This window comes from Monomorium pharaonis, chromosome 9, assembly GCF_013373865.1.
Source record: "Monomorium pharaonis isolate MP-MQ-018 chromosome 9, ASM1337386v2, whole genome shotgun sequence".
Lineage (NCBI taxonomy): Eukaryota > Metazoa > Arthropoda > Insecta > Hymenoptera > Formicidae > Monomorium > Monomorium pharaonis.
The window spans coordinates 9676489-9688722 of NC_050475.1; the positions used below are offsets into that span (position 1 = coordinate 9676489).

The 12234-nt window shown below is 34.3% G+C and overlaps 1 long non-coding RNA gene across 1 annotated transcript; it reads right to left on the bottom strand.

Moving 5' to 3' along the window:
• Window positions 1-2035: 2035 nt before the first annotated feature.
• Window positions 2036-3553, bottom strand: LOC118647357. The gene is made up of 2 exons (XR_004964649.1): window positions 2684-3553; window positions 2036-2586 (listed from the first exon to the last, which is right to left on the bottom strand). It is a non-coding gene; the product is annotated as an uncharacterized LOC118647357 (long non-coding RNA).
• Window positions 3554-12234: the final 8681 nt, after the last annotated feature.

A 12234-nucleotide genomic window follows, 5' to 3' on the forward strand; every position in this document is an offset into this window, starting at 1 on the left:
TTGCAATAGTTAATAAGTTGTTGATTACACAGGCACACAAAAAAGTGGTTGGTTCGGCAGACAAAACTAATTAATCCTTATGTATTTTAACTTGCTGAATTCAAATCCAAGATCAGAATTGCTTATTTTTTCTTAATTTTAAAAAGAAACACCACTTTTTTGTGTACCTGTGTAATCAATAACTCGTTAACTATTGCAAAAATGGAAAAACGATAAAGGACTTTTCTGTTCAGTTTAATGCGCTCTACCTGTTTATAAAGATTGCATAAATCTTTACCAAACATCCTGTATAGAGATATTTATAAAAAATAAAGTTTAAAAAGATTTAAATAAATAATATTTTTTAATAAAATCTATTTTTATATAATATTATAAAAAGGTACATAATATTAATGATCATTAAGTCGAATCAGGTATAGAAAATTAATATATCGTTTGGTTGTAATTAACGTTGACTCCAAACGGATAGATATATTGATTTTCTTATAGCTGTCTCAAAATCCAATGTACTTCATGATTTGTTTCCATGTTCCTTTGTCTTCTATTTTACTATGTCTTCTATAAATTTAATTATATTGGAGTTTATTTTTATTTTTAAATTGATTTTAATACCTAAAATATCCAGATTATTTAAAATGTTTTTTTCCATTAGTAATATGTAATGTATCGGCTTTTATATCCTTATAAAAATTGCAACTCCTCCTGCACAACCATCACCTAATCTATAATTATTATATAGATTAGGTGATTTCTTTCTTTCTTTTCTCGCCTTTCTTTCTCTTTCTTCCTCCGTTTTTATAAGAAAATGTCTTAATCTTTACTAATTTAAAAGAATTATGCTTTCTTGAATCTTCTCTCTCTTTTCCTATTCTTCTTTCTTTTCTTTATTTCTTTCCCTTTCTTCAATCTATCCTTTATCATCTATCCTTCTGCAATTTTAAATAAAAAACGTGTAAGTGTAATTTTATACATAACTACATAATATTATATAAAAACATATTTTATTAAAAATTATTATTTACTTAATTATTTAACTTTTTGTAAATAAATACATACATACATACATGTGTGTATTATATAAAAACATGTTTTCATATAATATTATGTGCAATAATTATTTATAAATTTACATAATTTTACACACACACGCGCGCCCGCGTGCGCGCACGCACACATAAAAAAAATACACAGAAAAAAAATCAATAACATATGTAATTGTGGGCTGCCAATTACATAAAATACTCAATACAATATTTACTGTTAACGCAAGTACAATGTTGATACTGCAATAACATATAGTATTGTATTAAGTAGGCAGTCCTCAACTACATAATATTTTATTGGATACATTACATTTTTTGCAGTGAATATGGTTTTACGTCCATACGTCAGCTGTATTAATTGATTTTGAAACAGCTATAAGAAAATCAATATATCTACCAGTTTGAAGTCAATGTTAATTACAACCAATACCAAACGATATATTGATTTTCTACACCTGACTCATTAATATTATGTACATTTTTTATTTCTATTTTCTGTATATATTAATTAATTATTAATTAAAAGTCAATTAAATAATTTAATATTAACATTAAAATTAAAATTGCCTTATATTTATATTTTTTCATTAAATAAAAATAATAATAAATATATTTTATTAATATTATATATATATTATTAATAATTATAATATATAATAATTATATTATTATTATTATATATTATTTTAGGATAACTCCGGTATATACGCCGCACCTAACAAAAATTTAATTTATCAAGTATTATTTACTATTTAAGGGAAATTAACTATACCAATAAAAACTTCATACTATCTACCACTACAAAAAAATAGAAATATGAGATATTTATTTTCTAATACTTGAAAAAAAAACTTTAAAAAATCCTTACATTTTACTATATATCAAAAAAGGGTGGGATATATGGCCATTTATGTATGAGATATAGCACGTTGATAATAATTTTCAAATAATGCTTATAAATAAGACATAAAATGACATAATAAGTTATAAAATGTGTTTAAAAAGTTTATTAGAAGATAGTGACATTTAACGAGATTTTTCAAAGGTAAATAATCCTTTATTACTATAATAATTATTTGATTATTGAAGAAGTTATGATGGAAGATTATTGATGGAAGATTTGTTGATGAGAACTTGGTCGGTCACGGAAAACATGTCATCATCGAAAATAATTCCAAGATAGCCTTAACCTTAAAAATTATTCTTTTATATTACAGTTTATGTATTTTACTTGCACAGAGAAGGGGAATGTTTTCAATAATCCAGCGAATGTCAAGAACAAAGTTGAAATATTAAAGAAACTGAGGCATGTACGTTCAGACGAACATTGCGGAAGTTATAATCATTTGAAATATGCAAAATTTTTTCCACATTTTTAGAGTACCGCTTTTTTGGGGAGTCAGTATCATTTTTGCACATGGTTCAGACAGTTTACCTCTGCTTTTTATTCTATTATCAAAGAGCTCACCACCTTCCATTAATTCGAAAATAATGTTCAGGCTTCAGTCATGTCATATATGTCAACCAAATAAATCATACAGGGCTAAAACAAAAATACAAAACTAAAAAAATACAAAACTCCATTGACATTCAAACTACAGCGACAATAGAGAGACACCGCAATGCTTGCCTGAACTTACATGCTTCTCATGAACTCAGCTTCCTTAATATTTCAACTTTGTTTTTGACATTTGCTGGATTATTAAAAACATTCCCATTCTCCGTGCTAAAATTATTCTTTTGTATAATTTAAATAGCAAACTTTTCAGAACCATCCTTCGTAAATAGCAGTCTACATAAACTGTAATTAAAAAGAATAATTTCTAAAGCTAAGGCTATCTTGGAATTATTTTCGATGATGACACGTTTTCCATGACAGACCAAGTTCTCATCAATCTTCCATCAATAATCTTTCGTCACAACTTCTTTAATAATCAGATTATTATTATAGTAGTAAAAGATTACTTACTTTTGGAAAAAGTATATAATAACCTAGCGCGGCACACACGTTACATGTACATAACATATGATCCCCGCGCTGACAACTCTCGCAGCACGAAGTGAGCTAAGCGAGAGAACCAATCAGATCATCGCGGAAAAGAGTCAACAATAATTCGAGACTTTCGAGAAGACTTCGAGAGATGCGAGTATCGATTTAACATGCCTTTTTTTAGAAAGGATACGGGCGTTTGAAAAAAAGCGAATTTTTACAAAAATTTTTCGTTTCTTTCTCATTCTTTAAAAAAAATCACTTTTCTTTTAATATCTTCGATTTTTTAGCCAAGACCATCATAATTCTGAGATTTTTTCCTTTCGATTAAAAAAAAAAAAGAAGTTAAAATTAATTAAATACATTTAAAGATATAAGTCTACAAAATTTTGGGGTTAGCGTAATCCGTGTGTGTAGGAATCGGGAGAAAAATAATGTGTGTAGGCAAAGGGTTAATTTTTTATGAAATTTGGAACACTTTTTTATTGTCATAAAAGTTATATTTTCCTACAATTTCAAATGCTTAAGTTAATTTTTAAGAAAGTTATTAACAATTTAAGAAACGGCCATTTTTTATGGCTTTTTATATTTTACAACCAAACTAATCAACCGATTTTAATAAACCAAATTTATTATTGTAGGTCTACTTAATACTTACAACTTTTTTGCCGTTTGAATTTCGTTTTTTTCAGTTCTGTTTTTAGTTTAGAGGCGCAAACAAAATACTGCTTTTTCATAACTTCAATCTGTAATTTTACAATAACCCCCAGCTTTTTGCGAGTACCAAAAATATCTATCTTAATCTACGCATATTAAATGTGCTTTACGTGCAATCAAACCTGAGTTACCAATTTTTTTTTAAAACGACCTTTTTTGAAGCTAATTCTACTAGACTATCAATTAGAAATCAATCGATTCAGCCGTTATTGAGAATCCGATAAGTACAGATTCTTGCAAATGGCGTCTCGCGTAGAAGAGGCACGGCAGTGTCTCGTACGCGTACACTTGGTGCAAGACACTACCGTGCCTCTTGATAGTGATAAAGTTATGATAATACCGTATTTATACTTTTATGCTATATCTGGATAAGATGTCCTAGAATGATCCTCAGGACACATTATATTCAGAACGCGTTTCTTTTTACAAGAGGCACATTTTTAAGACATCAGGAAGTTGACATTCTCTGAATTTTTTTGAGTGAAAATCTCACTTGAAATATGGGGTGACCGAATCATTCAAATTGGAGTTATTTTTTACTCTCATAGAGTGAATTTCTTCATTCTTTATCAAGAAGTGAACATTTTCACTTTTTATTTTGGAGAGGATGTTTTCTTGAGGTAAATATTTCACTCATAACACAGCTACACAAAAAAGAAAAAGTGGTCTGGCCTTTATACCCACGTATTCTTATGGATTTTAGACTGCTGAATCCAAATCTGATTTCAGAATTGATAGATTGGTTTGCTGTTTCGAGAAAAACATCAGCGAAAGTGTTTGTTTTATGGATTTTCGAGCTTTTTTGAGATTTCCTCAAAATAGCAAACCAATCTACCTATTCTGACATCAGATTTGAATTCAACAGGCTAAAATTCATAGGAATACATAGGTCTGGTATACAGGCCAGACCACTTTTTCTTTTTTGTGTGGTTGTGTAATTAAAGGATCACTTTAATTTTCTCGGATGGGTTAACTCTCTCGGAAGTGAAATGCAGCCGACGCGCTAGATAAAGACCATCCGCAACGCGAATCAAAAATAACTTCCTTTTCTGCAAGAGAGTTGGCGGCACTAACTGGCGCTAGCAAAGCCCGATGTGGTAAAGGACCGCCACAGGCGCCACATAATACATTTGCAAAATGTATTTAGATTATATATGATTACGGTTTATTCATTTTAATTCAGTAAGCAAATTCACTCTATGAAAAGTGAAATGCTCACCCCAATCGAGCAATACATACACTCTAATTGGATTGAAAAGTTCACTCTTACGGAGTGAAAAATTCACTCTTATAAAAAGTGAGATGTCACTCCATGTAGAGTGGTAGTATTTTCACTATTGCTTGGAGTGAAAATTCACTCTTTTGGAGTGACATTTCACTCCAAGAAATTTAGAGAGTAGGATGATCCAAATAATATCCCTTGGATTACCAGACGACTATACATGGCTCTCGTCTACTAGTCTTTAAGATGTCTGCAGGATATCCAAGGATTTGAAAAGCATATGATATCCGGATAAATATCCTGGATGTCTTAACAATGTCCTAAGGATATTTTTGTGCTATCTTGCACATAACCCAGGGGAATAAGTGAAGGGGGTAGGAGATCTATTTAAGACCTAAATCAAGACAGCATAAAAAGATTATAAATCAGATTTATTTTTTTCTGTGATAACGTACGTTTGGGAGTCTATTGTCTTGGTTTACATTTTGTAAACATGATAGCTGTTTTCTGTTATATGTCGAACCTCATAGGGTAAATCTAATGTAAAAATTATATTCAGCAACCCAAAAATGTAAGAATACCTTTTCTTCCTAATAATTCCAATCGTCAAGATTATAGTTTAGTCCGAAAGTATCATTTTAGCGATTATTTTTTAAGGTTAGTGAAGAACTCTGGATAGGTTCGGAAAGGCCAAAACGGGCTTCGGATTCGGATTCAGTGACCCCAAAAACATAAAGATATCATGGTCTAATTTGCCAGACACAACTTTTTTGTGTGCCTGTGTGTTTGCGCGTGCGTAGGGTAAACGCGATCGCACGGAGAGAATGCCGGGATCCGTCCCGATAGAGACGCGAAGCGAGTAATGAGGAATGCGGGAGGTTCACGGGAGGTGGTAGGAATAAAAAGGAGGCGTTGGTGTCACTCACACTTAATTATTTATTCACAAACGAACGTTCGGAGCGAGGGGCGAACTGTATCTTTTACAAGGTTTCGGATATCTTGATACGCCCTGATATTACGCTGCCTAATCGACGCGGAAATCTTGCAGAGCCTCGAGATCGAGGCTCTCGCGAGTCCGCAAATCTTGTGCGCGATCCGACGGAGATCTTATGCGCGAGGCAGAGGACGTTCGCGGGAAAGATACAGTCACCCGCGCATTAACGTAACGCACTTACACATTCACACGAATACTCGAAGGTAAAAATTAATTGACATGGTCGCCGAATTATGAAATGGAAGTGAATCCCCGCAGCTAGGATCGGCGGATGATGCGGGAGATCTGCGGGACGATCTTAAGTCGGTGCCGGGCTGCGAGAGACTGACAAATTTTGCATCGTAAAACAATTACGATCGGAGGCGAGAAAAGGGGCGGTAGGGAACAGATCTCGAGACTTATTTGGGCATGGATTTGGACGTGCCCTTTTTTGGGCTTGTTTATTTGCATAGTTACCACGATGCATAGTTACCTACGATGCGAGCAAACGAAAATCGCGCGCGTGAGGAGCTAGTGACAGCGCCGCGCGACTAGGTGCATCGAAGAAATGAACTACAAGGAGTTCGATGGCTGTCAGGCGCTCTCACTACTCGCGGATAAAACAGAGCGAATAAAAAGGAAATTAAGATTCGAAAGTAACTGTTATAGTCTCGAACACTGTGTAATTAAGTAATTTATTTCTTCGTTTTTTTATAAAGAAAACAATGATATACATGAATATAGTGTTTTTGTCAAAAAAGTATTGAAAAATTTACTTAAAAGTAACATGAAAAATCTGAGAAAATGTCTTTTTTACCAAAAAATAAAACTGAGTTAAAAAGGACCTAGCACTTTTGTAGGGAAAAACGGATTTTATAGGAATTGACTCAAACTTTGGCAAAAGATAGCTGAAGGCATGCCGATTAAAAGTTGTAATTTCCAAATTAATCGTATGAGTTATTTTCGACGCATCGGCGCTTGAAAATAAAAATAAACATGGCATGTATTTCGCATAATACACATATACGCGCGCGCGCGTGTGTGTGTGGTGTGTGTGTGTGTGTGCGCGCGTAACGTCAAAAATAATTACATATTTTTTGGTTGCTTGGTTGAGAAACCAGTTTTGCTATCATAATCTTTCTTTTCAAGCATATTGCATATTTAGAAACAAACCCCGTTGTGTTGGTGCGTTAGGATTTTTATAATGGTCCTTCACCAATAGCTTTCACGTAATAGCCGTGGTGTGGTATTTTGAATACGCCAAATATCAAATATCAAGTATCCATCAACAATGCTTTTAAATATTATATTAGACACACAAAATGAAGACAGAATAGTAAAAGTGATTGATTTATAAGGGAAGAATTAAATAAATCCAGTTTCTAAGTAGTCTTATGCACCACTTTCCCTCTTATCTCCCAATCAATCACCCAGTAAGGGTGGTTGATTGGGAGATAAGAGGGAGAGTGGTGCATAAGACTACTGGTGAAGGACCACTATAAAAATTCTAACGCGCCAAGTTCGGAACTTCAGTGATGATGGGGAACTCCGAAAAGTACACGACGGGGTTTGTTTCTAACGATACACATATGTAATATGCTTGAAATGAGAAATTATGATAACTAGACTTGGTTTCTCAACCAAGCAATTAAAAAAGATGTAATTATTTTTGCCGTTACACACCACGCACACGCGCGCGCGCGCACAACACATGCAACGCACACACGCACACACATATACACACGCACGCGCGCGCGCGCGCGCAAGTATGTATACATTATGCGAAATACATGACACGTTTACTTTCATTTTCAAGCGCCGGGGCGTCGAAAATGACTCATACGATTGATTTGGCAATTACAACTTTTAATCGGCATGCGTCCAGTTATCTTTATCCAAAGTTTGAGCCAATTCCTATAAAATCCTATAAAATTTTGCAACAAAAAATTCCGAGTCCTCTAAGCATTTTAACGTTTTTAAAAAATATATTTATTTATAGAGATAAATGTTGCAAATTTTTAAAAAGTGATAAATGGAAAAACCAATTAAATAAAGTAATGAAGTTCATATTTAAATCGTATTTTAATAAGCTTTCTGCATTTACAAATGCTAAACAGATCATAATAAAGAGGAAACAAATGGAAAAAGATACTTTGCACAAGAGGAGTATGACGCGTTTAATAGCGTGAAGACATCTTATTTTCTAAATTGGAATAAAATTAGATTGAGATCGTACAAATAAAATCTTTTTACTGAGTTTCTACCGAGTAAACCTCTTCATTTTACTCATTTTTATATAAAAAAACGAAATTTACTAACCTTACAGCCTAAAAAGTAAAAAGGACGATGTTGTATTCCACGCTAAATTTGTTTCATACTGCTTTTTACGTACGAGACACTGCACGCTCTGGTTAATGCAAATAAACTGCCAAAAAGTTAAATTAAATTATGGTATGAATCCGGTTCCGAAACGCCATTTAGTTACTTCAGAAGCGTAATTTGAATTTTGTTTGGGGTCATAAAGCACATCACATTTGCCTTTTAGGATTAATTGTAATTGATTATTACTCAGTTGTTTTACCTATTGAACGCAATTATGCTAGTGGCACATAAACCTAACAAAGATATGTAAGCAGTTAGTAAATGAATCAGTTAATTAGCGAAAATTTAAAAGGATACTGAAATGATAATTAAAGGTTGATAATGTAGAATCATTATATTTTATTGACTGGATATTTGCCCACGTTCGAAACAGCCACGTTCAAAATGGCCGCGTTCCAAATGGCCACGGGAAATATAACGGGAAATATGGACGTGGCCGTTTTGAACGTGGGCAAATTAAACTCCGTGCAATATTTTTCGTGGCCATTCCGAATGTGGCTATTTCGAACGTGGCCGTTTTGAACGTGGCCATTTCGAACGTCGTCAAATTTACGCGTAGCCATTTCGGACGCTTCCTATTTTATTCAGCAAGAGAACATAAATAAGCTCATAAATAAGCAACAGGGAAAGCGTAACGCTGATTAGTAAATGTGGCCTAAAAGGAGGATTTTCTACATGGAAACTGAGAGCGATGTCCATGCGTCGATAATCTATGACTGTAATACCGATACTATGTGTAATACCGATAGTATAAGAGGGAGCTGCAAGAGGCAAGAAGGAAGGAGCCGCACGCATGCGATAACGCACACAGGGAGCACATTTCTCTTTCGTCTCGATCCTTCGGACAATAACATGTCTTGTAACCATTTTTGTTCAGAACTCAAGATTTTGTATACTTAAAATATATAACCAGTTTATAGTATATAGAAGGAGTTCGCGTTAATTGATATCCTACTCCCAACAATTGATCGCAGAGCGTGGTTACACAGTAAGTAGGATTATCACGAGTAACGCGACGAAAGCACACGAGCCGAAAGGAATGGCGGAAAGCATGCTACAGAATAAAATAGAACAATTAACCGATAACTATTAAGTCTGGGCTCTAAAGGTAGGCGCTATATTTAGAAATAAAAACTTCTACAAAGATGTTATAAAAAAGAAAGAGCCAGCAGTCTACGCAGGCACAATTAGAGATGCATAGGAAGTTAAAAATAACGAAGCTTTCGGCATAATAATTCTAACCTTGTCCAGTGAGCAAGCTGGACAGTTTATCGGTGAAACCAATGCTAAGATTGTGTGGAAACAATTAGAGGCTAGATACGCAGGAAATATAGAAGACAGAAGTATAGATATCGGTTTAGAGCTCAAGAATATTAAAATGAAACCTAACGAAACGGTGAAGGCGTATATCACAAGAGCAAGAAACGTTGTATCACGTAGTGCCTCTCTAGGCAACGCAATTTCAATGAGAGAGATAGTATATCATGTAGTCAGAGGCATATCGAGCAGATTAGAAAAGGTAGGCAGCGTATTACGTGCTTAAAAAGGCTTAACATTATAAGAAATGAAACAAATACTAATCGAAGAAGAGACAAGACTATTCAGAAGAGGCGGAGACACCAAACATGCAAATCATGATGGAAAGGACGAGAAGGCATACAAAACCACAGGAGCTAATAGAAAGAAAAATAATAATGGTTGTTTCGTATGTGGCAAAACTAATCATATAGCAAAGTAATGTTATTATAGACAAGATAGAACCAGAGATAACACCAAAGGAAGAAATCAAAAAGGTAAATCATCGAGCAGTGGAGGAAGAAATGGGACGCGTAGACACGTAGCAAATACAGCGGTAAGGGACAAGAAAGAATATTCCTATTGTGTGTACAAGCACGACGCTGAAGCAGGTGAAAAGTACGTATGGACATTAGACTCAGGATCTACCTTTCACATAACTCCGTATAAAGAAATAATGTCAGATGCAGAACCTTATTACACTAAAATACATTTGGCGGAGGACGAAAGGTCAATACAAACGAAGGCTAGAGGAAATGCGAAGGTAACAACATTGATTAAAGAAGGTAACAAAAACAATTGTATTAGTGATGTCTTATATGTACCGTCATTACGTGTGAATTTACTGTCTGTGAGTCAATTGGTAAAATGTGGAAATAAAATAGTTTTCAGCTCCCACGGAGCGAGAATTCTTACGCAGACAAGTGAAATAATAAGAGAAGCCACAGAACAGGATGGAATGTACATCGTACACACAACACCTCGAGATGAAAACTGTCGGAACATAATTGGAGAAAAAAGGAATCAACGATTAAATGAAGATGTTCGACATGGTCGTGATGACAAGTTGTTATGGCACAAGAGGCTCGGACACATTTGTGAAGAATACTTAGATACAATGCAGCGTGAGAATGTTGTAAGAGATCTCAATTATACTAAGGAAAAGCTTAAGGGGTTACACCAACCTAGACGGTCGAAAAACAGGCCTAACTTTGATATTTTATTCCTCCTAAACGGATAGTGGAAATTAAATAAAATTTTGGGTGATTATTGACTTATGTTTCGACAATATAAAAAAATTTTTTATTAAACAATGGCGACGGAAAGCAGAAATATGGCCGCTGACACACATTGAGGTTTGGAAAAACGCATTTTGCGGTGACCACTGTCCCGTCTAAACGATCCATCTGAAACAAAAAAACAAAATGGTGTTTTTAAGTTAACAGTAGTGGTTTGTCGGTGACGATCGCCGATTGTCGATTTTATCGTTTGTTACAAAATGGCGATGAGTTGAAGTTAAAATTTAAAAAAAAACGAAAAATTTTTGTCCTTTTCATTTTTTTAATTTTTAATGAAGATCGATAAAAAAAAACTAGATCGTCACCGACAAAAGAATGTTTCTGAGAGTATTGTGTAAAAATTTAAAAACGATCCATCGATTAGTTTTTGAGATCTGGTGGTCACCGACTTTGAAAACTATGTTTTGAGAAAAACGTGTTTAAAGTTTTAAGTTTAGTTCTACTATTGTTAATAGCCGAATTTTGCACTTTACCTCTAGTCGGCAATTCTGGGGCCATATGAGATTCCTTCCACATCAATAATAGCAGCGCTCTGTGAAGACTTCTGTTGACGGCGAGCAATCCTTTCTTCGCGCGTCACCTTCTGCGCTCGTACTTCGGCCACATCGATGCGCGCTCGGTCTTGATTTTCGCAATATGCAGCACAATTCTTTTATTATTATTAATAAATATGCGGCAGCATCTTCATTAAATGTGTATGCAGCAATATTGGCAGCAATTTGCACAACGTGTGCACCGCTGTGCTGCACTTTTGGCGCTATGCGCCAAATCAGATTGTTCAAACTTTCGTTAACGTTTTGCGTAAATCCACCGACGCATTTCTCCAGTAAATTATCACTAGAAAGTTGTTTTCAAATATTGGACGAATGGCTTTAATCACATCATCGTCCAGTGGCGATTTATGTTGATATTGCTCCAATTCGAGCACTCGAACGCTCGATCTTGTTTTACTCAACTCTCTGTAATTCCGGCATTTTTTTAGATATCAACATAAAACTTTCAGGATATATTCTCGAAACTTGAAACTTCAAGAAAGTGTAATAAAAAAAAAATCTAATTTTTTTCCCGCTAGGTAGGTGTAACCCTTTAAGGTATGTAAAGCATGCGTTATGGGAAAAATTCAGCAACGCCCTTATAAACAATTAAACAAACAAGTTTCCAAAGCACCCTTAGATCTCGTGCATATTGATGTATGCGAACCTTTACCCACCAAATCTGTAGGAGGTAACAGATACATACTGTTGATCGTGGATGATTACAGTCGATACACTTGTGTTTACTTTATGCAGGATAAGATGTTTATGAGTATCAAG